The following is a 9,833-nucleotide window of genomic DNA, read 5'->3' on the forward strand; positions in this document are numbered from 1 at the left end:
AGAAAATAATTTTACGGAAAGGGATTTGATATTTTCTTTAAAATTTTTTTATCGGTTCCCATCTAGTGCTGCCAGTTTTTGTAAACAGTTTTTATTCAGTTAGCCCCAACAATTTTTTGATTTTGAATGAAATCAAACCAAGAAGAGAACCTATGAAATCAAAACCACAATACACCATTTTCTTGTGGTCTATTCGGTTCGATCTTAAATAGTCGATTCCGGTCTTCATTTTCATTCCATTTTGACACCCTTATTGATAGGATAAGATAACAAGTTGAAGACCATGATAGATTTTTGTGGTTAATAAATTTTTTTTTTTTAAAACTAAAAATTAGTTACTTTTAGCTTAATCTACGATGGTGACATCCTAAATCCTATTGGCAATTCCTATGGGCGATCGTAAATTTTGGATATTTATTTTTTTTTGTGAAATATACTCTCTATTAATAAAAGGTAAAACCAATTATATGAGGAAATAGTTAGACGATTACATAATATGTTCATAGGTTTATAGAGAAAACTTTCCATAATTTTCACATACTATTCTAAGGTTTTAAATAGGATTTTTTTTTAAACATATACTAAATTGAGCAAAGGTTAGCTAATTTTCCCCTGTAAGCGATGCGCTACATTGGCGCCCTTATGGTGTCATTCGGTATGATTCCAATTATTTGGTCCAATTCTAATTCAGTTTAAATTTGATATGATGAAATAAAAATCGTACTAGATAAAAATCAGTCAAAATCATAATCTTTTGCATTCGATGCAATTTACTGGTTTCGATCTATTTGGTTTTCATCATCCGGTTAACATGTGTTTTGTAGTGTTGGCTCACATTTAACATTTGTGCCCTTGTGAGGTAACATCAGATTCCATTAAAAATTCTATAGGAATTTCAGATAATAATTCTTTTCATTGGTTATGTGATCACTTTATATATAATGTTTAGCATTTTGTTTTGTAACTGCTAATAATTTTCTTATGAATAGATGATTGTTTTGGTGAGTTACGATTTATTTCATGATCCTATTTTCTACATCCTTGTTTAGTGGGAAAATATATTATTTCAATAATGTTTGTAAGCTACATATTAGGTTAAAGAAAAGGGCATAGAGAAATAGAAAATAATTTTAGGGAAAGGGATTTGATATTTTTTTATTTTTTATTGGTTCCTATCTAGTGCATCTAGTTTTTCATAAATGGTTTCTATTCCATTAGCACCAACTTTTTTTTTGAACCGTATCATACCGAGAAGAGAACCAAAACTAAGCCGAACTGAGGAAATTCGGCTTGAGTATTGGATTGAAAAACTGACTTGGTTCTTGGTTCGGTTCTGGATCATATTGTGCACCTCTTGAATCGAATCAAAACCAAGCCGAAGCCAAACCATGACAATGGACAATCTTATCAATGAAAAACTTTTTTTTTTTTTTTTATAAACCAATGATAGACTTAATAGTGAAGATAACATGAGTTGGAGACTTTAAGACAAAAGCCAAAAGAAGGATTCACATAATTTCTAATGAGGTTTTGCGATAAGGCCACCAAAATGGTGGATCATCCATCTGAGGCAGAGCAGGTGGAGATATTGATTGAAAATCTCTCCAAACCATACTATGAAGTTCTCTACTATCAACATTTGAAGACTTTTGATACATTGATAGCCACCAGCACTCGTGTCGAGAACAAGTTATTAAGAGATGCCCGATACCAAGGGGTTTCCCAGGACTCTGGAAAGAATGTGAGCTTTGGGCGAGACAAGAATCTAGAAGAAAGTACAGTGAATTTAGTTCAACAGCCAGCAACTTCAACAACTACATTTCAACCTCAACCATTTGTGATACAAGCATATCCCCCGGCTCAAAGGGTCCCTTGACCAAAGAGGCAGTTCACGCAATTAGGAATGCCATTAGTTACAGTTCATGAAAAGTTAAAAAATGAGTTCTCCTAGGCACAGTTTCCCTAGGGATGTCAGCAACCCCCACCACCTTGGTATAAAAAGCATGAATTTTGTGCCTACCACAACTAAAAGGGCCACATTACAAAGCGATGTGTTAATCTACAACTTGTAGTCCAAGATTTTGTGATAATGGGAATATAGAAATGAAGATCAAACCGTCTCCAAATCTCACAACCAACCCACTCCCAAGATTTTGATCCTCATTTCATTGACCCAACTCACATCATCAGGAATTCTTGGAAGTATCATCTCCGAAGCAAACTCTAGTGGAGAGAGAAATTGATGCATGTACGAAGATTATCCCTCCCTCCGGAAATCATAAGGCATATCACCAGCTTCATTAAGATAGCTTACAAGAATACAATTCTTGGTAGAGAGTAATTTACATGTATTATGCAGGCATGCACTTTTATCGCCCCATGGCATATGATCACGGAGGTCCTCACACCAGCCGTGTGTATGCATTGGAAGATGAGGAAGCCGAGAATGGTCCAACTCAACTTATCCAGCCCAAGGTTTAGAAAGGTCTCATGAACTCTAGTGTTTATAGGAAAATCATGGGGGACTAAGCATGAATGACAAAGGATGGATCTAAAACGGCTCTTAAGATGAAAGTTGCAAATGAGAGAATATCAGGAGTCATGGGACGACCACCTACTTATCCTCTATCTCCGCCACTGATCCCTCAACCTCTACCTTGGCCACCGTCCCCGCCATCCGAGGTCCCTACATTCCACACCTCATCATATTTAGTTGCTTCACCAACATATAACCCGCCATATCATCCAACTTTGCCAACACAATTGTCATCCCCATCATACCAGCCAAGGTCATATCCTTCATCACCATCTTACCATCCATTATTCTTTTACATAACATCCCCTTCTCACCATCCTACTTCATATCCATCATCTCCACCATATTATCCCAACTCCCAATCATCGTGTGACTTAAGATTAGTGGACGATCCCCTTTCTCATGATCTGAAAAAGGATGGGTGGATGGCTATAATTGGAGTGACATTATATTGTCAAAATCTCTAGATTTTACTTCATCAACTAGATCAATGAATGCTTTGGAAAGAGAAATTCTAGGCAATGACAGCATTAACAGTTGGTGAAAAAAATCAAATGACATGCCCATTTAATCTATATAGAAAGTGACCCCGAAGATGAGTTTGATAATGTCATTAACATACTCCGAGGATGTAATGTAGAATCCAAACCCATGGAGGTGTTCCGTTCAGTATGTTTAGAGCATTATGAGCATCTAGATGCTGAGGGAATCAATGAAAATGAGGAGATCAGTGAAGAGGAAGAAGATGAGGATGAAGATGAAGGCTTTAAGGATGAATATGATAGTGACTACTATGAGGCTTGGAGTGCCGATGAGGAGGATATGTCTGGATATTTTACATGAAGATCCATTTGGATACCCGGTATGCGCCATAGGTGGAGACGATCTAATAGTAGATCCCATAGATGTATTTATTTGGCACTACCCATTCGGATAGCGGGAAATCAGACAGGCTTAGATAAAGACCCTAGTGGGGAGGAAGATGAGGGCGAAGAATAAGGTGATGATAAGCCACTTAGATGGAACTAAAGAAATGTTAGATGTTTTTGTGAGTGTAGACACCCAATTTTGTCACCGTCCCCCGGCTATGTTGACTCACGGATTGTGGATGCGGCTATTTGCTTTCAATCAACAAAGATGACAACTGACTAGGGTGATCTAACCCCAGAATACCCCTTTCATACCCCAAAAGCCTAGAAACCTTAGAACCTGGGGAAAATATGGGTCTAATTATGACATGGCATATATGAAGGAATCAGGTCCAAAGTGACCACATAGATGGATAGTACTCGAAAACACGATTCCAACGATATATGGTACTTCAAAATCAGACCATCGAATCTCTGGTAATTACCCTTAGAAGTCCAAACCTACATATATCACTAGATCAAAATCTGGAATATTCCTCAAAATATTCCTTCGTGGCCCCGCAAAATAGCTCTGCCCGCAAACCATTGGCAGCCCCATGAACCTTTCACGGCCCCATGAATTCCTCTCACCCAATGGGAGCCAAGATGAGACAAAGGCTTCGAATTTTACCCCCTTGGGATCCAAAAATCTTTAAATAGGCTCCTATTTACCATCCCAAGACACACTTGGTTGGTATACCTACCCCCTCCCTTGGGTGAGTTAATCCCTTCTTACTTTTTGCCTTTGTTGGCCCCTTCTAGCCTTTTTCTAGTTGGTCCCTCTAGCCCTTTCCCTTGGTTAGCCTTTCTTATCCCTTACTTAGCCTTCCCTAGCCAAAGCTCTGTTGAAGTTCCGCTCAAGCCTTAGCGCTTCCTTAGCCTTCCATAACTGAAGCTCTGCCGAAGTTCTGCTCAAGCCTTAGCCCTTCCTTAGCCTTCCTTAGTCAAAGCTCTACCGAAGTTCCGCTCAAGGCTTAGCTCTTCATTAGCCTTCCCTTGCTGAAGCTCTGTTGAAGTTTCGCTCAAGCCTTAGCCCTTCCTTAGCCTTCCCTAGTCGAAGCCCTGCCGAAGTTCCGTCGAAGTCTTAGTCCTTTATCATACTTCCCTAACCGAAGCTCTGTCAAAGTTTCTCTAAAGTCTTAGTCCTTTATCACACTTCCCTAGCCAAAGCTCTACCGAAGTTCTGCCAAAGTCTTAGTCCTTTATCACACTTCCCTAACCGAAGCTCTGTCGAAGTTCTGCCGGAGTACTAGCTCGAGAATCATACTTCCCTAGTTGAACCTCTGTCCAAATATCCGAAGGATCGTCATAGTCATCATCTTTAAGAAAGGAAGTTGGAGGACAAAGCCACCTTCCCTTGAGCTAGGAGAACTCACAAGAAGATTTATATTTATTTCAGTCAGGGGCCCACCCCTCCCTAGTCTAACAGCATAAAATATGCTCTCGTGAAACAATGCTATACATAATTACTTGGACTACAAAGCCTGGATTGCATAAGAAAACACAACACATTAGCATAATGTAGACCTTTTATTTACATTGCGGTAGTGTATATATGTAATAAATTAGTCATGCATGTGGTATAGGAATAACTGTGGAAAATGTTCATTCTTAAGCATCTAGTAGGAAGACTAATTGCATTGGGTAGATTGGGTGCCTAACACCTTCCCAATTCTACAATCTGACACTTACCCTATTCTCTGGACTAGATCAAATTTTGGGCAATTTTCTTTAAAATTGGGCTTATCCTCGGGTCCTAGGCCCTTAATCCTAGGTGGCGACTCCAAGCCCTTTTTTTATATGATCCCAATCCCCCGCTAGTGGACCATCATCAACACCCACCTTGGGAGGATATATCTCCACATCTGAACCCCCTAGAGCCCTGTGAAATAGGCCCCCCAGTGTCTTCAAGTGAGGATGCAGTGACGTAGGGCTTGCAGATGCAAACGGGAGAGAGGAGAGGGCTAAACGAACCCCAAACCGATCGTTATCCTCACAATGGTGACTCCACTGGGGATGTCAAGCTTCTAAAACTAGATGCTATCTTTAAATGCAAGAACATTTTCCACCACACTTGTTTGATGACATGTTTGGCTAACCCATATTTGTAAATGTATGTGCTAACCAAATCATGCATCAGCTCGAAGTGAAATCATTTGATGAAAGGTACTCCCTGTCATGCCAACATCCATGGGGAGGTCAGTGCATGTCATACTAAGTACTCTGGGATCAAAAGATAGCCGCTTCCTATACAAGAATGTGTGGGATACCGTTAAACAACGAGGATGTTTGTAATCGTGCCAGCACCTTCAAGAAAGTCCGTGCACTTTATGACATTCTGAGATTGGTTGATTGCAACCCCCATATTGCACTTATGCACATAATTACACACGGTTCCATTTACCCCCATAGCCAATTGCTTAACGTTGTCTGTAGTCATGAGTAATGAGCAAGGACGCTACCCCTTGATACAGTACCCTCGAGTATATCAAAAGGATCATGTACCTCACATATATAGATCCTTTCAAGGTTAGCCAGTTTGGTCCTATTGCATCCACTACATACTTGCATCATATAGGAAATAGATGGAGAATGCTACGAATGCCAAAAGCTAACTTATAGAACTTGCTTGAGGTCTTGGAAAGGAATCTTCTTGTAACACATTTTAGTCATAAGGAAATGCTCTCCTAAGAGGGTTTCGGATAAAAGGGTGTCCTTCCTCCTTAGGAACAATATTCAAATAATTTGGTACACATGGCTCCGAGGTGATTCCCATCAAGATTCATATGATGTCCCAGATCATTCAAAGACTTGAGGAACCTAGGAGGAAGGCCACCTGTGGGGCAAGAAAAGGAAAGCATAACCTCATCGACATGGAATGTTTTATAGGAATATTTTGTTTAAGCCAATTATATGTGCTTCCCACTTTACAACATTGGGTGGATGAGGGGCATTGACTCTAGTCCACTCCTTATCATTAGGTGGACTAACTTTGAGTGCATCATTGATTGAAAAATGAATGAATAAGTAAAGGGGGGAATACAAAAATCTTAAAATCAATCATTCATGGTTTAGGCACAATTCCATTTATCAAGGATTTTTTGCAGTCTGTCTGAACGCATCAGGGTAACCAGTTGGCTCGCTTAAGTCCAGTCTCACCCTCATCATCTCTCTGGGATTGTCTTAGTTTGATCTGCATGGATCTAACCAACATTGAGACACCTGAGCCAGCATGGGCACATCCAGTTGAAACATTACAAGCTAAAATTGCTAAAGTCAAGTATGGGTTGGCCCAAGTATTGCACCTGCTACGGAATCCTCCAAAGGTTGGCACAATCCTCCTCCAGTAGAACTAGAGCCAACTGGTCATCGAGAAACTTCACCGACTAGGCCTACAGGTTATTAAGAGACTTCCACAAGGGTTCCCCCTCGGGTTATAATTGATGATGAAGAAGAGGAATTTGTGACACAAGCTCAGATGGAACCTCCCGAGACAGAGAGGGAAGGGAAAACAAAAGAACAATTGGAGAAACTCGAGAACTTGATCCAAATAGGGAAGGGCCAGGGAGGCTAAGCAACAAATTCTGATGAAATGAGCTTCTTCTCTAGGGTAAGGATTCCTGAGAAGTTCAAGTGGCAAATAGACAGGTTTGATGGTTTAGGGGACCCTAAGGCTCATCTAAAGGTATTCCTTAGTATTACAAGGTCGTGGAAGCTCATCAATAACCAGATGGGTTAGGCATTCATGTTGATTTTATCAGGATCGACGTTAAGATTGCTCATGCAGTTAGAACCCAGACAAACTCAGAATTGGGAAGCAGCTGTGAAAGCTTTCACCAAGCAATATTCCTACAACACTGAGGTAGATGTGAAGCAGTTGGAGCTTGAAACTTTGAGACAACAACCTAAGGAAGGATTCACCTCTTTCTTGATGAGGTTTAGGGACAAGTCCATCAAGATGGCAGGTCGACCTTTTGAAGCAGAATAAGTGGAAATGTTGATTGAAAATCTTTCCAAACCATACTATGATATTCTCTACTACCAGCACCTACATACCTTTGAGGCATTGATAGATATAAGGACTCAAGTTGAGAACAAGATCCTAAGGGATGGACAGTATCAAGGAACATCCTAAGATCTGGGGAAAGGTGCCAAAGTTGGACGAGGTAAGAGTCCCGAAACCAATGTAGTGGGTGCAGTCCAAAAATCAACACCATCTGCGAACACCTCAAATTTATAACTGTTTGTGATACAATACGATGCTCCTCCTCAAAGAGCTCCTCGCCCAAGGAGGCAGTTCTCAGAGTTGGGAATGTCTTTGGCCACAATGTATGAGAAATTGAAGAAGTAAGGTCTATTGGGAACTAGAGCTCTAAGAGTGGTCAGTAATCCTCCATCGGCTTGGTACAAGGACTACGAATATTGCTATTACCACACTCAAAAGGGACACATTACTGAAAGGTGTCTAAGCCTGCAACATGCAATCCAAGATTTGGTAGATGACAGGACCATTGAGTTCAATGTCAAATAGCCTCCAAATGTCACCACCAACCCACTCCCGGATCACGAGATAATAAATGTGTTAGCAAATGATCGGCGAGACTTCATTCCCCATTTCTTTAATCCAACTCATCTCATCAGAAGTTCCAAGAAGTATCATCTCCAAAGGGTATGTGAGTGGGTGGAAAAGTTGTGCATGTGAAAAGTCTACCTCTCCCCCCAGAAATAATAAGGCATATAATCAGCTTCATCAAGGTAGCTCAACAAAAGGAATGGAACTCTTTCTAAAGGGCCATCTACATGTACTATGTGGATATGCATTTTCATCGCCCTATGTTTTATGACCATAGGGGTTCTCACTCCAATCATGTGTATAATCTGGAAGAAGAAGCAACAGAAAGTGATCATACCCAACTCAACAGACCTAGGGCTCAAAAAGGTCATTCAAATGTTCAAACCTACAGGAAGATCATGGGAGTTAGGGCTAAAGTCAAGAAGACCACTAAGGAAGAAGAGTCACTAGAAGAAATTTTAGAATACGAAGACCAGGTAGCCGCATTCTGTCCTTCATCATCAACTCCAGTTGAAGAATTCACTGCTTAGTTTAACCCATCGTACCATCCACCTTCACCATTATCATCATTTTCACCGTACCAGCTGTTTGAATTTTAAAAGTAACAGCAAGCATACGGATCAGTGTAGCTAACGGGTCGAACACAAGGAGAGCAATCACTTTATTTTAGCTTTTTTTAGTAATACGAAAGTGTAACGATTGATTATGGTGATCTAATTCTACCTACCGACCAAAAACAGATGCATCTAATATAACGTCCTAACCAATGCATCTAGGGAAATTGGAATTGCAATTGAATGACCTGACCATTCACATATAACCCTAACCATTCGTCATCAAAGAATTTAAATACTCAAACCACATAATTAAAAAATAAATAACTGAAAGTAAAAGTGCTAAAAAGTAAATAAATAAAATAAAAAATGGAAAAAGCTAGAGAGAGGCACACAAGTAGGTATCTCTACTTAGCTCGAAGGATGCACCATAAATAATGAGCTTCCCTACTTGACTAGAGAGTACTCTTACAAAGGCTTTTCTACTTGGCTTTAGGGAAAGTGATGCAATATAAATAATCAAAATAAAAGGATGGTTTCATAGCTAGAGAGGGGCAAAGTCAACACATAATATAGCCATGAACCTTGGGGGAAAGGGAGAGCAATAATGTAAAACCTAAAATTTAAATCCTAAATTAAGAATGATGGGTAGCAAGAAGATGGAATGAGATGGGGGTGAGATGACTACTGTAGAAGCCTACTTACTTGAACTTCAATACTTGAACTTGAAAACTTGATTGAGATTTAAAATACTATCAGTACTAAAAACCAGATCTGAACTAAATCAAATCTGAAATTGCTAGACCTAGAGAAAACAAATCATGAGGAGAAAAACATGTACTTGAAAGAGATGCTCCATAACTTGTTCTTGTCACCTAGAACTAAGCCTAGAACTAGAAATTAAAATTATTACTCCTTTGAATAACTTGAATAACATGAACCATAAAAATAAAAGACATTGCATTAATGAAATAAAACCAATTACAAAAGTGTTTAAAGTAAGAAAAACTAAGAAGAACTTGAATTAAAACTAGAAGGAGAGCACAACTAAAAATTAGAGAAAAAGAGAGCAAGAGAGGGACAAACCTTTAGGGTTTGGTGGACTCCTTTTTATAAGGAATAGGGGAGAGAGGAGGACATCCAAGGGGATCCACCCTTGGACGATTTTGTGGTGATGTGGAGGGAGGATTGGGAGATAAAATAGGAAGTAGAGGATTTTTTTTTTAACCTTTTTTTTCCTATTTTTTCTCTTTTTTTTTTTT

The sequence above is a fragment of the Macadamia integrifolia genome, chromosome 2 (assembly GCF_013358625.1).
Source record: "Macadamia integrifolia cultivar HAES 741 chromosome 2, SCU_Mint_v3, whole genome shotgun sequence".
In the NCBI taxonomy this organism is placed as follows: Eukaryota; Viridiplantae; Streptophyta; class Magnoliopsida; order Proteales; family Proteaceae; genus Macadamia; species Macadamia integrifolia.